The 19532-nt window shown below is 36.1% G+C and overlaps 1 protein-coding gene and 2 pseudogenes across 12 annotated transcripts in view; 1 reads left to right on the top strand and 2 right to left on the bottom strand.

Annotated features, from left to right (window-relative positions):
* Positions 1-19532, top strand: part of DENND1A (DENN domain containing 1A) — a 544832-nt gene that overhangs the window by 84696 nt on the left and 440604 nt on the right. The window lies entirely within an intron of this gene.
* On the bottom strand, positions 400-1042 carry LOC101012442 (annotated as a pseudogene).
* Positions 1611-1667, bottom strand: LOC116270145 (annotated as a pseudogene).

Here is a 19532-nt window from a genome sequence, read left to right as displayed (position 1 = left end):
TGCCCTTTATCAGCTTGATGAAGTTCGGTTTTGTTTCTAGTTTGTTGAATTTTTTTTATTATGAAAGGATGTTGGATTTTGTCAGATGATTTTTCTGTGTCTTTTGAGATGATTGTGTGATTTTTGTTCATCATTCTCTAGGTATGGCTTATTACATTAATCTATTTTTGGGTGTTAAACCAACCTTGCATTATTGTTTTTAAAAATTCTATCATAAGTACTTTATTTTAACTAGAAGATACAATCTCCAAGGAATTTCATGGTTTAAAAAGCTACAATTACTTCATGTTGTAACTACATAAAACAGTGCTGTAATGGAACTACTTGACTTTGGTTATATACATTTTTGCACAGCCCTATGGAATCTATACAAAGGAATATTTTCTCCCTTTGCTCCAATTAATTGTTCTCGCATAGAAATTGCTTTATATTCCAGTATATCCAGAATGGTAAAATAACAAGTCCATCCATGTTGCTAAAGGTCGCTCCAAGCATATGGGCCATACCTGCTATGGTCTTTCTCCACTCAGTGGTATAGGCAGTGCTTCAAGTTATGCTCCTAGAAAACTAGAAATTGTAATGATCTGGAGACTATGCTCCCAAATGGCTGTAATTCCATTTCTGCTGAAAACTCTAAGCCATGCTTTTGAGATTTGGTTCTAACAAACATAAGGTACAGTGGTAAAAGTAGACAAAATGACTGCAAATAAAAATGTTTCCAACACCAACTCTATTAGCTCCATATGGAACAAAAATTACATGGAAGGAGAAACAGGACAAAAGAAGGTAGATACAGCATTTCAAAAATCAAGTTACCTTGTGTGATAATGAACTTTTTAGAGGATGCATTTGGTTTCACTACTAAATATAATACTAGATTGACAGCAGCTACAAAACCAGAACATATGTACAACCATGTCAAGTATGTTTACAATATTGAGAAGTTCTCCAAGAAGAATGATGGAATGAAGACACTTAGGATAATTGAAAATATGCATAAAATATGGGTATAAAGTTGTTTTTTGATGTCAGTATCTTTCATAGTGTTTTCTTGAGTGGCTATCTCTCTTGCTGAGGAAGGGACCTGGGGAACTACTGCATCCTGCTATCATGGGAAGGGCAGTCCTGGCTCTAATGCAAGTACCCAATCTTGCATTCTTAGGATAAATCTCACTTGGTCATGGTGTGTAATCCTTTTTTTGTGTTGCTAGATTTGGTTTGCTACTATTAATATATTGAGTATTTTTGCATTTTTAGTTTTCTTATATTTGTTTGCTTTTGGTATCAGCATAATACTGGCCTTACAGAATGAATCGGAAAGTTTTTCTTCATATTTTAGTTTTTGAAAGAGTTTATGAAGAATTGGTATTCCTTCTTCTTTAAATGTTTGATAGAATTCTCCAGTAAAGTCATCTGAGTTTGTCTGTTTTGTTGGGAAGTTTTCAAATTAGTAATTCCATCTCTTGCTATAGGTCTATTCAGATTTTCTATTTCTTCTTGACTCAGTTTTAGTAGTTTATATTTTTCTAGGGATTTGTCCATTTCATATATCTAATTTGTTGGCACACATTTGTTCATAGCATTCTCTCTCTCTCCCTCTCTCTCTCTTTTTTTTTTTCCTGGTAAACCAGAAAACCTAGACAAATTCTGAAAGAGCTGTAACATTAATATTCTCTTAATCCTCTGTATTTCTGCAAATTTGGTCCTCATGGTTTTTTCTTTTACTGCTCACCTCTCATACATTGTACTTGCAGCCGCTGCAAAGTAATTATCATTTTCAGATGCTGTTTCTTTGTCTGAAATGTCTTTTCTCTTTCCCCATTGGAGGAATTGGCATTTATCTTCAAGATAATTTTCTTCATGCTGCCATCCCTGATTGTCCAGACAGACTCAGTCTTTCCTTCCTTTGAATTCCAGTGTACTTCTACACATCTGTCAACTCACTTGTTTCTTTCAAAGGACAGCTGAGCATCCTGTTCACCTTCTTTTCCCTAATGAGAAACATGGGACTTAATACAAATTGTTTCTTGGGAATTGCATGTTGAATAAATGAATGAGGTATGAAACATTTCTTCTGAGCTCTCAACCCGTTTGGATGCCTGAAAAGTATCTGAAATTCAAAATGTCTGAATTCTAACTCATGATCTGCTCATTAAACTGAATGAAGCTCTGGTCCCCTTCCACTGAGCAGCACATTTAAAAAATCCAGTATGCAAACTAAAAACCTACTGCCTTAATCCTGGTCACCTGTCTTCCTGCTCACTCTCTGTATTCAATATATCAGAAAAATTTGATTGATTTACCTAAATGTCTTTAGAAACTAGGTATTTCTTCTCAACTATCATCATCTTAAACCTTTTTCTCACCTCCCCCCACCCCCCCAAACCAACCTCATTCTCCCATTCCTTCAGGTCTCACTTCAGACATTAAATCATCCTTAGGGGGGAACCTTTTCAGATCCCTAAAGTAAGCTTGTTCTTACACTGTATGGTCTTGTGGCACTTATCATAGCTTATAGTTACGTTACTTGTGCAGTTATTCATTTGAGCTTCTGTACTGGACCTTAAACTCTGTGAGGGTAGAGATCACCCAGTATTTTCTTCACCACTGTATGACCAGATTTCAATATTAAGAAGATTTAGTGAATATTTATGGAATTAACAAACCACTGAAAATTAGGTAATTTATGTGGAAATGCCTTTAAAATGACAATTACTGGAGAAACATTACTTTGATGGTCTCTTAACATTTAAAATAACTGTGATTAGTTTATTGAATTTGTAATTTTTTGTTTGGGTGAAGAGAAATTTTAAATTCTCGTGGTATTTAAGGGTGGATCATCTTGGATAGATGCACTTATTGCTGATTAGGCTTTGTTTACTGGGATTATGGAATTGGTATAACAATAACAAAGTGTAGGGTAGGGTCTCTCTGGAAAGCACTATACTACTTCCTTAATGACATCACCTTGGTAATGATCACATTTGGTTTAAGATTTCACCTAGCACAAAATGGGATGCAGAAAGTCAAACTCTCGTATATATTCAAGTAAAGGTGATGACTTTCTTCACAATAGAGCAGAGATGAAATAGCTCCCACATTTGTTATTCTGAATGGAGCCTTGGGATGAAATTCCAAGCAGCAGAATGCCACTTAACATTCTGCGTGCTATTTTGCTCTTTAGTAGCATAATTGTAAAATGAGGCAATAAAACCAGAAAAGATACAATATTTATACCTGTGTAGGCACTTCACATGATAAAATGTCACACAGGACTGTTTACTCCATGCTAGTTATTTGGATAATGCCCCACCTGCCTAGTGACAGAAGGTGCTGAGTCTTGCATAAATCTTGGAAAGAAGGTTAGGGTTAATATAGTGAGTTCTTCAGTAGGAAAAAGAATACAGCATATGTGATAATAATAACAATGGTGACTCTTTGATTACTATTTTTGTACCAGCACTGTGCTAGGCCCTTGGGGACAGAGTGTGACAAAGAGGGAGATAATATAAGTGAGTACCTTTCATGTGTCAGCTATTCTGCTATACATTTTACTTACAATATTTGTAAAACTTATAATCACTCTGCCAGGTAGGTGGTGTTATCTCCATGTATATATGACTGATTCTTGTTTATCTCATAAAAAATTCTAACGACCTCATTGGAGTTCTGTTATAATTATCATGTTTAAACTTTGGTGCTTTTTTTTAAGTTTAAATAGTCTGTTTTTTTTTTTTTTTTTGAGACAAAAAAAATTAATGAGAAGAGACAAAGAAACATCAAAGAGCTTTTTCCTCTGATTGCTGTGTTAGAACTTTTGCCTGAAAATAGGTTACATTCCTTCTGTTTTCAGCTGAATCCTCATTAACTTTACATTTTAATGATGTCCAGGGCAAATTACACCATTTATGGTCAGTACCTTAAAGGGATGCTTAAAGGGGACTTAAAAAAATTTTTTTTGAGTGGTGGATGTATTTACTCCAGGAATATAAATTGATCCAGAATTCTTAAAAAAAAAAAAAAAAAAAAAAAAGACAAAAACCTTTGAAACATGGGGTTGGTGTTCCATTTCTAACTATTATAACAATTTAATTCAAAAGAAATTATTTTCATCTTAAAGTAAATTAATCATTAAAGAACATTTATACTATTTGGGAGTATGCAACTGGAACCAGTGTCCTACATTTATTTTTGAAAATAGTTTCAGTTTCTCTCAATTTTACTGCTTAGCTTCAGAAATAATTCATAGGTGGTAGATGCTCAATAGGAATAAATGAAGACAGCTTCTCCCAGTTATGAAAAAAACAAGGGTGATTGAAATGCTAATATGTTGATAGACAGATTGTATTTGCACAAGAATGAGGGAATCTGCTGTAAGGTGGAACTCTTCATAGGATTCCAAATTATTCAATTTAAAAGAACAATATGAACTGCGGAGCTGTGCTTTCATTGTAAGCTTTGAATACTTAATTATTATTAGATGATAAATTGGAATGAAGTGTCGTGTTGTGTCAAATACTGTTTATTTCCTTAACAATTATTGGATAAGTGGATTAAGGGAAATCGGCCTGTCTGTTGAGGAAACTGTAATTATGAGAATGCCCCATCTAACATCAGGTATTTTATAAGGTTTGTACTCCTGTTTTTTACATGTGTTTAATTGAATCCCTTCTGTGTGCCAGGCAGTGGGCTAATGTCCTTGTTAAGGCATTTTTGAATCCAAGGGGTGGAATTTCACTAAAACTAGCTCAGGAAGGGAGGGATAGAGGTGGAGAGGTCTGTTGTACAGTGAAGAACAGGAAGCAAAACCAGCTGGGCTTCATGAGAACCAACTGGAACCGGAAAGTCATGCTCCAGTGTGGCTTCATCTCTTTCATCATGGCTTTGCCTCTGCTGGCTTCCTTTGTTCACCACTTATCTTGGTAATGGTTCAAAGTGGTCTATATGATCTTTCAAGCTTGGCTTCCCACCGCTAACAGACACTTTTTGTCTGTGCCCAAGGTCGATTCGAGCATGCGACTCAGCCCAGACCTGGATGGTCCCTGTGGCCTCCAGGTGCTCTGCTGCACTGCCCCTTCCGCGTGAGCAGAATGAAACATGTCTGCATGGAAAAGATATGGCTCTTGCCTGTGTGTGGCTTTTTGTGGAGATGATAATACACCTAAAAAGATTGTTTCTACTTAAATGTGCTACGGACTTCCCTATAAATAAAATATTTCCGTTATCTGTGGTATTTGCAAACTGAGGAAACAGTGGGAGGGTTTGGGCACTGCCACTGAGGGAGGGTGAAATGATTTTCTTTTAGAATGAGGTTTTCCTAGGTAGGGCTTCCTGAGGGTCTAAATCCATAATTGGATCCTACTTGCCACTGTACAAGGAAACTGAATGTAGAAGGAAAAAGAAATTTTCTTTGTTAGGTTTTCTTGTCCAGGTATTGCCTTGAATGATTGGCCAACATATCTAATGCAATTTAAGGACATTTGGGAAATCTTTGGGTCTGATCTATTGTGACTAATGATTCTTGATATGGCTATTTTTTTTAACTTGCCCATATTTCAGTTTTCTAAGGATTCAGTTAAAGCACTAGCAGATTCTGCAGTTGCTCCTCAAGTATCATCATTTTTGTTGTAACTGAGTATTGAAATGTAGCAAAGCTCGTGACTGTAACTTAACATTTGTTAAGCTTCTATTTGCTTTATATATATATACACATATTATATATATACACACATATATGTACACATATACATATATATACAGATGAACAAGTATGTGTGTATTTTTTCTTATTCTTCCTGGAGCCCATAAGAGATTAATTATTGTCCTCATTTTATAAGTGTTACAAACCAAGGCACAGAAAGATGAAGTAACTTGCTTTAAGGTAATACAGCTAGTAAGTAGTGGATTGTTGATTCGATTCTAGGCCTGTACTGTGCTGCCTCTGTCTATAGTAGCTCTGCTTAAGGTTAATGGTTAGGCTGTGTTTCTGGAATGCTCAACTTCTCTGTTGGAACAATGTTTTGCAATAGTATGGCTTGGTGAAATTCTGGTTCTGGTATAGCCAGTTTATAAGTTGTGTGATGATAGGATGTACAAGCTGTTTCATATTTTTATTTTAAAAATGGGATTATTAATGGGTCCCATCATAGAGGTTTCATAGGAGGAATGAAAGAAATAGTACAGTCTTTTTGCCACAACATGTGCAGGAGCAGTGTCAGAATGATGTAGAAATTACATTGGTTTATATGTTTTATGTCATCAGGTTGGATTAGCTGAAGTCAAAGTAGACTAGCACTGTTTTTCTTGGTCTTTACATTTGGGCAGGTTCTCAGCTTTCTTAATTTTTTCCTTTTCTTTAAGAAAAGAAGTGCTGACCTTGAGGTTTAGGTTGAGATTGCCATTGATAGAATCAGGGCTCCCAAATTGTGCTTTTAGCCTTTCTTTATATAGTGTTGAACAATAATTTTAAAATAGTTTGGTGTCTCAGTTTTCAGAAAAACTACATATGTATAACATTTTTATTCATACCTTAACCCTGGATAGTAGTATCTGGTTGAACAGTAATTTTAAAGTAGTTTGGTTTTTCAGTTTTCAGAACAACTACATACATATAATGTTTGTGTCCATACCTTAGCCCTGGATAGGTATCTGGTTGTTTCTGGGTTATTGCTAATGCAACAAGACTATTCTGAAGTTGTGTTTTCTCCTTTAACTTGACCTGGTTTGTTGAAAGATGCTCGATCCTCTTTGGAGCAGGCAAGGGGGTGCTAATTGTGAAGTATCTTTGTTGAGTGATGAGACACTGGTGTCTGTGAATGTAGCGGAATGGTGGGATCCCTTTGATTATTCTAATTGCAGAGAATCTAGGAACATAGAAAGCAGCATGCAAAACATAAGATATACAGGCTTTATCCTTGGTTGGGAGGAGTTTAAATCCTGACCCTTTCTTGCCCAGTAAACTGACTTGGACAAGGCACTTGACCTTTTTGGATCTCAGTTTTCTCATCAGTAATATGGAATTACTATCCCCTGACTATTTTATTATCTTGAGAATTTAATGGCATAAGAAATGTAATAATATGAGGTATTCAGAGTACTTTCCTCATAGTAGGTATTCAATATATGTTTAGTAGGAGAACTATAGAAGATAACAGAAATGTAGTTGTATTGTAGCCTATTTTTTACAATAAATAATCCAAAACATTTTATATTATTATTTTTGTAAATTATTCTCTGTTAAATGAAACAGAAAGAGAATGAACTTCTTTTGAAAAAGTCTGGTAAATTTTGTAATGTGAATAAACAACTTTGATTTGTAAGATAACATTAAAAATGATGTATAAAAATTTGTTATATGCATTAACATTTTAATATTTCCTCAAATTTGAAATGAATAGCATGTGATATTAAGTCACTTAAAAATTCTCTAATATGAAATATTAAAAACTTAGACTCAAACTATAATATATTTTACCTAACCACCTTTTTGGCCACCTTTCTTTCGGTATTTTATTATATATCCTCTCCTTTTTATTTTTGTAAAAAACTATATTAGCTTTTTTCTTCTTAACCACATTTTCCCCTCTATAATTTGATTGAAGAAATGAACTTGTGTTACTTTTTCTCTCATGGTAAGCCAAGTCTGGTGAATAAAATACCCATAGTCAAGAAATTTGTGTGAGCTTGGCTGCACTGTGAACTCCCTGATTTCCTTCAGTCTTGTTAATTCATATGCGAGCCCAGGGGTATTATTGCCCATTAGCCTTTCCTCATAGTTATTTTATGAAAGTGCACAGTTGATGTGAGAGTGTTGTGAAACCTTTGGAGACGGTGCCCTGAACATACTGAGGTAAATTTTGTTCAAGATCAACAGATAGCACCCTACCATAATCTGCCAGCAGCTTGTTTATCTAATTGTCAATAAAATTTCTGGTTCAGGAAAGAGTTTATGTTATCCTGAAACTTAACATACCATGTCCCCAGAACCAAGGAGAAATAATAATAGTAACTGCCAAGCACCTACTGTGTGTCAGACACCCTGCTGGATGCTTTACACATAGATCTTTCATTCTCAAATTCCGAGATAGCCCTTCTTCCTCATTTTATTGAGGGAGGTTAAGAAAATGACCCCTAACCGTCCCACTTTTGCCAGACTTCATAGCTGAAGCTCTCCCCACTTTTATATAGCGTATGTACCATATACCACTTTTTACCATATCCTCAGGAAATCCAAAGGACCTAACAGAAGTCAGAATATATTGTGAGGGAAAGTTAGTGATTCTTTTCTACTAATTTTTTTCTATCGGAGTGAATGAAGTGTGTGGTGGAAAAGTGTGTTTTGAGAGTTTTTGCAGTAGAAAGGTACTTAGGTTTTTGCAATTTTTTTTTTCCTGGAAATCAAGAGGAAAATGCAGATATCCAAGATAAAGAGTTAGGGAAACTAACAGTAGTTTGTGGATCGGGTCTAGATGAATTAGACTTCTGGAAGGATCCTTTGATTTTTGAAGTCTATTATTATGATTGGATAGTTGTGTGTGGTGGTGGTGAGGGCTGTGATGAGTGTGCTTGACCATTATAAAACGACCTTCATTACTAGAGGGACACAGATTCCCCCCACCTCTCCCATGATTGTATTGTTGAAAGCCTTCTTTTATCAATTTGCTGCCATATGTGTTTGTGAAAATCAGCTGCGTTGTAAAAATTCTTACTTCCTGGAAACCAGAAACCCATTCAGCTAGTGTCCCTACCCTGACCACTTCCTCTTCGTTATTTCTAAATGACAGTGCTATTCCGGTAGCATTCCGGGCGTTCATCTAGCTAGGATTCCTTTTTCATGTTTGCTATTTGGTGCATTTTCTCCTGTTTTACTTTGTTTCTTTGTCCTGATTAGTTCACCAAGTATAATAGAAGAGACATTTGCTTTGTTTTTTTCCTCTAGAGCAAGTTATTTTAGAGGGAGAGTTTACCAGTGGTAAGAGCTGTTTATGTCCTAAGCGATTGATTTGTAATTAATGTTGCCTGGGCTCTTGCCTGTTGGCAGAATTGGTAACAGCTTGCAGTATTTTTTAAATTCTCTTTTCTTTTTGGTATTTTGACAATGTCATTCATATCTCATGAAAAACTACCTCAGACAGGTTAAATGTGTTAAAACATGGAACGAAAAGGATGGAAGGAGACCCAGCGCTGCCTAGAAACCTTGATCTTTTGCCAAAGTATTTAAACAATTTAGTGTTTTGGTTTCCTAGCTCCAAGCTGCTTCTCAAATCCCTTGCTAATTAATCCAGTTAATGCTTTGTAGACTTACTATATGCGGTGCTTTGGCTTGCTCGTCTATCATTGAGAAGTCGTTTTGTTTCTTGGAGAAAACCTAAGCTCTGTTCTGGTGCAGAGCTATATACAGGGCTTATGACGTGTGAGTAGTTTGGGGCCTTTAAAATCCCTATGCGTGTGTATATGTGTAAGCTTATACACACATGTTCTCTGCATTTCATAGTCCTTAGGCTTAAAATTTTAAAATAAAAAAAGACACAAAGTAGAAAATAGAAATCAGGTATTTCACACCAAACCAGTGAACTGATTGAAAGCTGCCTCTGCTACTTGCTTTATTAATTGTGCAAATTATTTGTTGTCTCTAAGCCTCAATTTCCTCATCTGTAAAATGGGGGAAAATAATTTATTCCTCCTCATAGTATTGTTGTGAGAATGAAGTGAGTTTCTTATATACTTAGCAAGTGTCCAGAACACAGTAAAGCTCAGTAAATGATGACTGCTTTTATTATTCTTTTGTGACCCTTATGTGTTGAATAAATTAACTTCTTTTGGTGCTTGCTGAATTGCGGAGGAGGTAGATTCCTTTTATCTATTTTCTTTTGGCAAAGATATATCAAATGTCTCAATCTGTATCAAGGATTTAAAAATCAAGCGTTTGTTCATTTAACAGTAGTGATAATAAAAAAATAGACAACTGTATTCTCTTTGAGCCTGTTTTTTTTTTTGAGACAGAGTCTCGCTGTTTCGCCAGGCTGGAGTGCAGCGGCGGGATCTCGGCTTCCTGCAACCCCCCTGCCTCTCACGTTCAAGCAATTCTCCTGTCAGCCTCCCGAGTAGCTGGGACTACAAGCATGTGCCACCATGCCCAGCTAATTTTTGTATTGTTAGAGATGGGGTTTCAGTGTGTTGGCCAGGATGGTCTCGATCTCTTGACCTTGTGATCTGCCCATCTTGGCCTTCCAAAGTGCTGGGATTATAGGCATGAACCACCGTGCCTGGCCTGAACCTGGTTTTAAGACCCATTGGTGTGAGTTATCAATACAAAAGATATTCCTAAAATCTGAAAAGTGAGTATCTCTCATTTGCTTACTAGAAAGCTTAGGTGCAGAAAAATATATGGGCTATTTCTTTTTCCCAGTTAAATAATTAAATCAAACATGGAGGCAAATTCAGGAATATTTACTGCTAGTGAAGTTCATGATGACTTTTTTTTTTTTACTAACCATTTCTGAAATTCATATATTATGCCTAAAAAAGCTCAGTAGGTCCTGGGAATTAGGAATTGGCAGGGTTCTCATTTGATCATTATAGGAAATTTCACATTTTTCCCCCCGAGGAATTTGTGGAGAAAAAAATTGTCTGCCAAAAAGTGTAAAATTCTAATTTTTTCCAGCTAACTGTTTTTGTTTTTATGTTTAGAAAAACTTTTTTATAACATAAAAAAAGGAACAAACAGAAAAATGCACAAATACAAGTTAACAGCTTGATAAATTATCACAAAGTTAAAACATCCAGGTCAAGACATAGAACATTAATAAGCATCTTGCCAGCCATCCTTATGTGTCTTTCCAAACACCACTCCCTCAATTAGAGAACCATTACCTTTTGTTTTTTTTCTTTCCTTTCCTTTTTTTTTGAGATGAGGTCTCACTGTTGTTCAGACCGGAGTGCAGTGGCACAGTCATAGCACACTGTAGCCTCAAACTCCTGGGCTCAGAGAACCCTCCTACTTCAACTTCCTGAGTGGTCGTTACTACAGGCATGCACTGCTCCCCCAGACCCCCAACCTGGCTAATTTCCTGCCGTGCTGCCCAGGCTAGTCTTGAACTCCTGGGCTCAAATGGTCTTCCCACCTCACCCTCCTGAGTAGCTATGATTACAGTGTGAGCCAATGTGCCCAGCTAAAACCATTATCTTAACTTCTAATAACATTGATCATTTTTACCTGTTGTTGAACATATATACATGGAGTTATATAGATGGAGTCATGAGTATATTTAATATTTTACTTGGTTTCTTATGCTCAACAATTATATTTGTGAGATTATCCTTGTTGTGTGCAACTGTGGTTTGCTCCTTTTCATTGCTATATGCTATTCCATAATATGAATATGCCACAATTGATCCATTCTACTGTCTGTAGACGTTTATGTTTCCCCTTTGGTTTTGGTTATTTCAAATAATGCAACTATGACATTATAGTGAATATATCTGGTGTTTATATACTCCCACTTTTCTTTGGTATGTACATAGGAGTGAAATTTCTGGGTCATAGTGTATGTATATGTTTAGCATAAAATGCCAAGTTTTCCAATGTGGTGGAACTGATTTGCATCCTCATCTGCTGTGTGAGCTCCTCTTGCTCTATATTGTCACCAACACTTACTATTAAAGGTCTTTTTAATTTTAGCCATTCTGAATGAATGTGTAGTATATTTTGCTTTGGTTTTAATTTGCATTTTCCTGATTACCAGTGAAGCTGAACATCTTTTAATGTACCTGCTGGTTATTTGGCTATGTTGTTTTGTTGTTATTTTTAAGGAATTCTTTGTATACTCTAGATAGTTTATTTGGTTATGTGCTATAATTTATTTTCCACTCTGTGCCTTATCTTTCCACTCTTTTAAAAATTAATATTATTTTTAATTGATGTCATAATTTTATATATTTTATAGAGTACAATGATGTTTTGATATATGTGTACAATGTGGAATGATTAAATCAAGTGAATCAACATGTCCATCACCTCACTTATTATTATTGTTTTTTTATTTTTATTTTTGGAGATGGAGTCTTACTCCGTCACCCAGGCTGGAGTACAGTGGCATGGTCTCAGCTCACTGCAACCTCTCGCCTCCAGGGTTCAAGAGATTCTCCTGCCTCAGCCTCCCGAGTAGCTAGAATTACAGTTGCCCACCACCATGCCCGTCTAATTTTTGTACTTTTGAGTAGAGACGGGGTTTCACCATGTTGGCCAGGCTGGTCTTGAACTCCTGACCTCAGTTGATCTGCCCACCTCAGCCTCCCGAAGTGCTGGGATTATTATTATTTTGCTATATGAATCTTCAGTAGACATGGCACTATTTATTGCAAAGATCATCCTTTCTCTACTTTTCCGCATTGCCACTTTCATTAATCAAATGTCCATGTATGCAGGGGTCTCTTCCTGGTCTCTTTATTGTACCACTACCAGCTGAATGAATTATTGAAGCTTTATAATGAGTTCTAATATCTAGTAGACTAAGTCTTCCCATTTTGTTATTATTAAAAGTTTTTTCTTGGTTATTATTGGTCTTTGTAGTTTCATATAATTTTTGAATTGGTTTGTTAATTTCCCTTAAAGTGCCTTGCTAAGATTTGTATTGGGATTTCATTGAATTGATATAAATGTGAGTAGATTTGATTATTTACATATTTGGTCTTCACATGAAGACTGTATAATGAACATGACAGATTCCTTTATGTAATTTAGGTCCTTCTGTCATTTCTTTCACTTATTATAGATATTCGTATATAAGTCTTGCTTATTTTCATTATATTTGTTTCTGGGCATTTGGTGTTCTCTGCTATTGTAAATGGTATCTTTGAATTTCATACTCTAAATATTTGTGGATGTGTTGAAATATAGTTAAATTTTGAAACCTGACGTAGTATCCAGCACATTTGCTAAGCTGTCTTGTTGATTCCAATAATTTATCTGTAAATATTGTGTTTTTTCCAGACACAATCATGTTGTCTGCAAATAATAGTTTTATTTCCTCTTTTAATCGTTATGCCTTCCTTTCTTGTTCTTTATTACATGGGCTTAGGACCAGCAGTATAATGTTTAATGGGATTGATGATGGCAGGAATTCCTATTCTTTTCTGTTTTTTTTTTTTTTTTTTTTTTTTAAATTCATTTTTGAGATGGAATTTCACTCTTGTCACCCAGGCTGGAGTGCAGTGGTGTGATCTCGGCTCACTGCAACCTCTGCCTCCCAGGTTCAAGTGATTGTCCTGTCTCAGCCTCCCGAGTAGCTGGGATTACAGGTGTCTGCCACCATGCCTGGCTAATTGCTTTGCATTTTTAGTAGAGATGGGGTTTCACCATGTTGGCCAGGCTGATCTTGAACTCCTGACCTCAGGTGATCTGCCCCCCTCGGTCTCCCAAAGTGCTGGGATTACAGGTGTGAGCCACTGTGCCCGGCCCTGTTTTCTCTGTTTTGAAGGGAAAACTTTCAACATTTCACCTTTCAGTACGATGGTGGCTATAGGTTTTTTAATTGAGTTTTTTGATTGATTTATAATTCACATATAGTAAAATGAACACATCTTAAGCATACAGTTTTAATTTTGAAACATGTATACACCTGTGTAATTAACACCTCAATCAAGATGTAGCTCAGTTTCCCATATACTCTTCTAGTTATTTCCAATTCCTTTACCCCACCAGAGACAACAACTGTTCTGATGTATGTTACCATATATTAGTTTTGCTTTTCTTAAACCTTATAGAAATGGTATTCTATAGCATTTCCTTATAGAAATGGAATTCTCTTGGTTCTGGCTTCTTTCACTCAACATAAAGATTTTTTGAGAATCATCCATATTGCTTCACCTATCAGCAATTTATTCTTTTTATTGGTAAGTAGCATTCCTTGTATAAATATTACAGTTTGCTTATCCATTTTGATGAACATTCAGGTGAGACACAGTTTTTTTAAGATAGATACCCTTTATCAGATTAAGACATCTCCTTTGTGTTATTGGAATAAACTCAAGTTGGTTGTCATGTATTATTCTTTAATATATTGCTCCATTCCTTTTGCTAAAATATTGTTTAGAATTTTCACATCAATGTTTAAATGAGGGATAAATTTCCTTTCTTGCATTGTCCTTAGATTTTAGTATCAAGGTTTTACTGGCCTCATAAAATGAATGATTCCTCTTTCTCTATTCTCTGGAAAATTTGGTGTGATGTTGATATGTGTTGTTCCTTAAAAGGTTGGAAGAACTCACTAATGAAGCCGTAAGAGCTTGTAGTTTTCTTCATTAAACATGTCTTAATTATGTGTTCCTTTTATTTAATAGTTATTATACCTATTCAGGTTTTCTATTTCTTGTATCAGTTTTCTTTTTGTATTTGTTTCCTTGCTTTTGATTTCTTCTTTTGCCCTTTATTATCCATCTGTTTGATTTTCTTTTCCTGTCTTCAATATTTGTCACTTTACTTTGAATCCTTTTTAGCTATTTCCTCAGGATTTTTTGAATTTATCTCCTTTTACCTTCTGTTTCTCTTAAGGCATTATCTGTTGTGGGTTGTTGTTGTTGTTACTGTGTTTTCTCTAATTGGTTTTCATATTGGAAATGATATTTTTCATTTAAGTCTGACTTTTTTCCCTGAGTTTATCACCTCATTTTTACATTTTTGTAATTCTGATTTGTGTATTATTTCATGTCATGTGTAATTTTCTTAAAGTATTTTAACTAATTTGAAAGGAAGGTTACAGTTTTTATTTTGTGTTGATGTTTGTCTATCATGCTTTCATTGTCTCTAGGGACATTAGTCTGAATCTTATTCTGATTTTTCAGAAAAACTAATTTCACATATAAATGAGCAATAAACAAGTGTTAACTTCCTATAGGATCTTACGTTAACACTTGTTTATTGCTCATTTATATGTGAAATTAGTTTTTCTGAACTTTTAGGAGGAGAAGTAGGTAGCTGTTATACTTCACTGAGCTATCTCTTGTGAAGGTTTCCTGTGATGCTTAAAATCGTGTAATTTGCGACCTAATCTTGCCTGGCTCTGTTTCCTTCTCCTGCCTTTTCCTGAACTTTTTCTTTACTTCAGTTCTATGGTCTCTATACTGTTCAACTTTGATTTTACTTCCAGAAGCTTCACTTCACTGTAGGTCCTTGTCCTAAAAGAGAGCCCTATCTTTGGGAATTCAGAGTTTTAGAAACTATATGGCAATTCTGAAACCTTCTTGTCAGAATCTCACTTTGGTTTTTGATATTTTCATTGGGTATATAAATCTAGATTGGCATTTACTTTCTTTCAGGATCTTTAAAATACCATTTCATTGTCTTCTGGCTTACATTGTTTCTGCTGGAAAGTCGTCTGTAAGTCTTATGGGTTCCTTCAATGGTAATTTTGTTTTTTGTGGCTACTTTTTTTTCTTTTCATTTTTTATTTTTAGCAGTTGCGCTATGATTAGTGCAGGTGTTGCTGTCTTTGCATTTGTCCTGCTTGAGGTTTAGAGTGTTTCTTGAATCTGGGATCTGATTTTTTGGTATTAATTTTGGGTATTTCTTACCATTACTTCTTATTTCTCGTAAGCCGATTCTCTTTTTATTTTTTTTTCTGGGACTCCAGTGACATTCAAGCTAGACCTAGTCACAGTAGTTCATGTATAACTTACTCTCCCTTCGGTTTTTCAGTGTTACCTCTTTGGGCTTAATCTGGGTATTTTTTTCTGACCTATCTGTTCACTAGTTTTTTTCTTCAACTCATCTAATTTTCTGTGAAACCTGTCCACTGAGTTTTTAATGCATTTTTTTTTTAGTTCTAAAATCTAATTTATCAGTTTTAATTTTATGCAAAATTCTCAATCTTTTAAAACTTTCTTCCCCTCTGTCTTCCATCTTATCTCCCTCTCTCTCTCCCTTCTACCTCTTTCTTTCTTTCTCATGTTGAGCAAAGTTATTTCAGCGTCTGTGTCTGAGGCCAGTGTTATTTGAATCCCTTCTGGGTCTGTTTCTATTGCTTTGAATCTCTGTTGTCACCTTTCTTTTGCCCCTGTTTGCTTGGTTATTTTCTATTCAGTGCCAATTGTTGTATATTCAAAACTACAGGTATATTTTAAGGTCTAGGGTAATAGTTTCCTCCTCCAGAGAGGATTTATATTAATTTTGTTTTTTAAGGCTAGTCATGCTAGCAATGGTCTCATCCCCTTCTCTATCCATCCTTCCTTCCCAATTAGGGATTTAGGTGATTTGAAGATGGGCTTAGTCTCTGAGGATTCATCTATTTTCTTTTTACCCTTCTCATGAGGTATAATTATTTGAGGTCCAACCCAAAGCCTAAAGCACTTACTGGGACCTCTTCTCTTCTGTGGGTCCTGCAAAAAATTACAGTTTTGTCCTCTTCATCCTGTTGGGGATTTGAAACCTCTGATCCCCTTTGAGCCTCTTAGTTACCTCTTCAGTAATCAGCCCATATCCTTGGGAGAAACATGTTCTTAAATGCCAGAATTTTGTGTCTGTGTGTACGTGTGTGTGTGTGACAGGGTCTCACTCTGGTTGCCCAGGCTGGAGTGCAGTGGCATGATCATGGCTCACTGCATCACCAGCCTCCACCTCCCAGGGTCAGGTGTTCCTCCCACCTCAGCGTCCTGAGTAGTTGGGACTACAGGCGCATGCCACCACACGCAGCTAATTTTCGTATTTTTTGTAGAGATGGGATTTCTTCCTGTTGCCCAGGTGGGTCTCAAACTCCTGGGCTCAGGCGATCTGCCCATCTTGGCCTCTCAAAATGCTGGGATTATAGGTGTGAGCCAACTGCACCCGGCCTAAAAAAATTTTTTTTTTGAGTTTTATTATTCTGTGTAATTTTCTCTCTCTCTGTGTGTGTGTGTGTGTGTGCGTGTGTGTTTGTGTGTGTGTGTGTGTATGTATATATGTATCATATATATATAAGATATATAATATATTATTTTTTCAGGGGGGTGTAATGCTTTGTTACCTTTGAACAGTTGTTTTTATTTATGTGTTCTATTTTTAAAAAACGTGAACAGTGTTATAAATCCTAGTTCACCTTTACTGGAAATGGAAATCCAGCTAGCCTTTTTAGGAAAGAGCCCTCTAGTCAGGCAGTGGTCTGTGTTTGTTACAATAGCTCCGAAACATGACATTCGTTCTGTGAGGAAGATAGTAATATCCCCATTTTCCTTATGAGGTAACTAATGCCTAAATCCATTAATGAAATTATTCAAGATCACAACAAAATCTTTTTCCTAAGGCACTAAATAATCTTATTTTAGTTCTTCTTTTCTTTCAGATTTAGGACTTTAGGCTAACAAGTACCGTAACATTATAAGGCAGATATACAGTAACTATAAGTGAAAGAGAAAAGAGGCCAAATAGGATGCATATGATGTGGGTGTATATGTGTAATGTAGAGTACAGAAAACCTATAATTAATTTTAAATGCATGAATAACTGCATATGAATCCGCCCACATAATTAGTTGAGTTGTGTTGAGCTCTTTTTCAATGGAAAAATATTTTTTTCAGGAATTTGTCATACATTACAAGCTTTGATTTTTTTTTTTTAAGGTCTCTACATGTAGATGTATACTTTTAAATCCACACTGTATAATTAATCATAGGTTTGTTGGAATTATAGAAGTTATTTTCTAGCTTTAAGTTAGGTTTACATTATTATTTCTAGAGTCATACTTTGTATTTCGTTGTCTGTTTCTATAGTGCTTTGTCCCATCATCAGTTTAAAAGAGGAGTTTAAAAAATGCTTTTTGGTAGGCCTCCCACTAAGAGAATCTAGTTGGTGCTTAATCCTCACACCTGACAAATGGGTGAGATGCTTGTCCACAGGGCTGTGCAGAAGTTGCAGGTTTTGGGAACATGGCAGATGGGACAGAGTAGAGAACAGGTTTAATTAGATGGGAAGCCAAGGGAAGATGGTATCTTGAACCATGTCTGAGAGGCAGGGTGAAAAGGGAAGAGCTAATATTGAGAACCTTAGCCAAGAGAATCAAGGGTAGCATGGAATGTGGTGTGAGGAATTGTTTCATACAAGTATTCTGGAAGTAAGGTGAAGGAAAGGAAATGTGTATTGCAGCGGTGGCTGGAAGGGCATGGGGGAGAACATGGTGGCTTATAGGAGTCTTTCTGGCCCAGGACATTAGGAAATATTTTTTATTTATTTTATTTTTATTCTTACAGAGGCAGGACCTCGCTCTGTCATTGTGCTGTAGTGCAGTGGAATGATCACGGTTCACTGCGTCCTCCACCTCTCAGGCTCAAGCAGTCCTCTAACCCCAGCCTCCTGAGAAGTTGGGACTATAGGCACAAACCACTGCACCTGGCTAATATTTGTATTTTTTGTGTAAGTAGGGGTCTCACTATGTTGCCCAGGTTGTGGAAATAATTTTTTAGAGTCCATAGTTCATATCAAGGATCTTCTGTATTAGTTAACTTCCCCTAGATTATGCTGCCTGAAGAAAGTAACAAAAAGGACCCCAGAAATCTCAGGGGACTGAGAAAAACAAAGGTCATTACTTTCCTACAGTACCTTTTGGTTATAGCTCTGCTCTAGGGTCAGCTTTGACCCTCACTCAGGTATCCAAGCTGAAAGAGCAGCCCTCCTCTGGGACATCCTTTTCTCATGGCAGAAGAAAAAGAAAAATGATGGAACCATGTGATAGCTCATAAAGCTTTAGCTGCAAATTGGCACAGTCCACTTGCATTCACATTTCTTTGGCCACTGCTTTCACAGAGAAGGGCACTGTAAGTCACATGCCAACAGGCAAGGGTGTATAATTCTCTCCAGAAAAGAGGAGTGAAAAATTGGATACAAAATTACAGTCAACCACAGCTTCCTTTCTAGATGAAACTTTACATGTGATAAATATACACTCTTACAGAATTAGATACAGTTTACCATTTTATATTGGCTTTTAAGATACGCATTTTCTCCTGGAGTGAAGGTCTGAAATCCTGATGCGTCTAACAGTAGATGAGGTCTTACACTGCAAGCCAGGCAGCTGTTGTGATGTCATTGCCTAGGCATGAGAGAACTTGGCTGCTAGTCCTGGTGGTAGGATTGGACACCTGCAACCATTGACATTTCAGGATCATTTGAGAAAGGAATATGAGTCCTGATTTTCATTTGACAATTTTCTGTTGACACCCCCTAGTAAGATCAGCATCCATTACAGAATGGGTGTCACCAGCTTAAGAAAAAAATCTCAGAGGCAGTAGTGGCGCTTTTCTTCTTTTTTCTTTTCTTTCTTTTCTTTTTTTTTTTTTTAAGAAAAGCCGTGACATCACTGTTCCCAGTAGCACTGAGAACATGAATACTTTCACTAATTGATTGTGCTTATATTTTACTTTTTATGTTTGTGTAGTAGTATTGTATAAAAAATCTAAAGAACTGTATCAATAAGCGTAAGTTAATTTTACATAAGAAACCATGGTAGCAAACTTTAATTGCTCTCTCTTCTTTTTTGTTTTGGTGTTTCATGACTAATGGTGCATTT

The sequence above is a fragment of the Papio anubis genome, chromosome 13 (genome assembly GCF_008728515.1).
Source record: "Papio anubis isolate 15944 chromosome 13, Panubis1.0, whole genome shotgun sequence".
In the NCBI taxonomy this organism is placed as follows: domain Eukaryota; kingdom Metazoa; phylum Chordata; class Mammalia; order Primates; family Cercopithecidae; genus Papio; species Papio anubis.
Note: the sequence above shows the minus strand (reverse complement) of the source record. Positions and strands in the feature narration are given on the sequence as shown.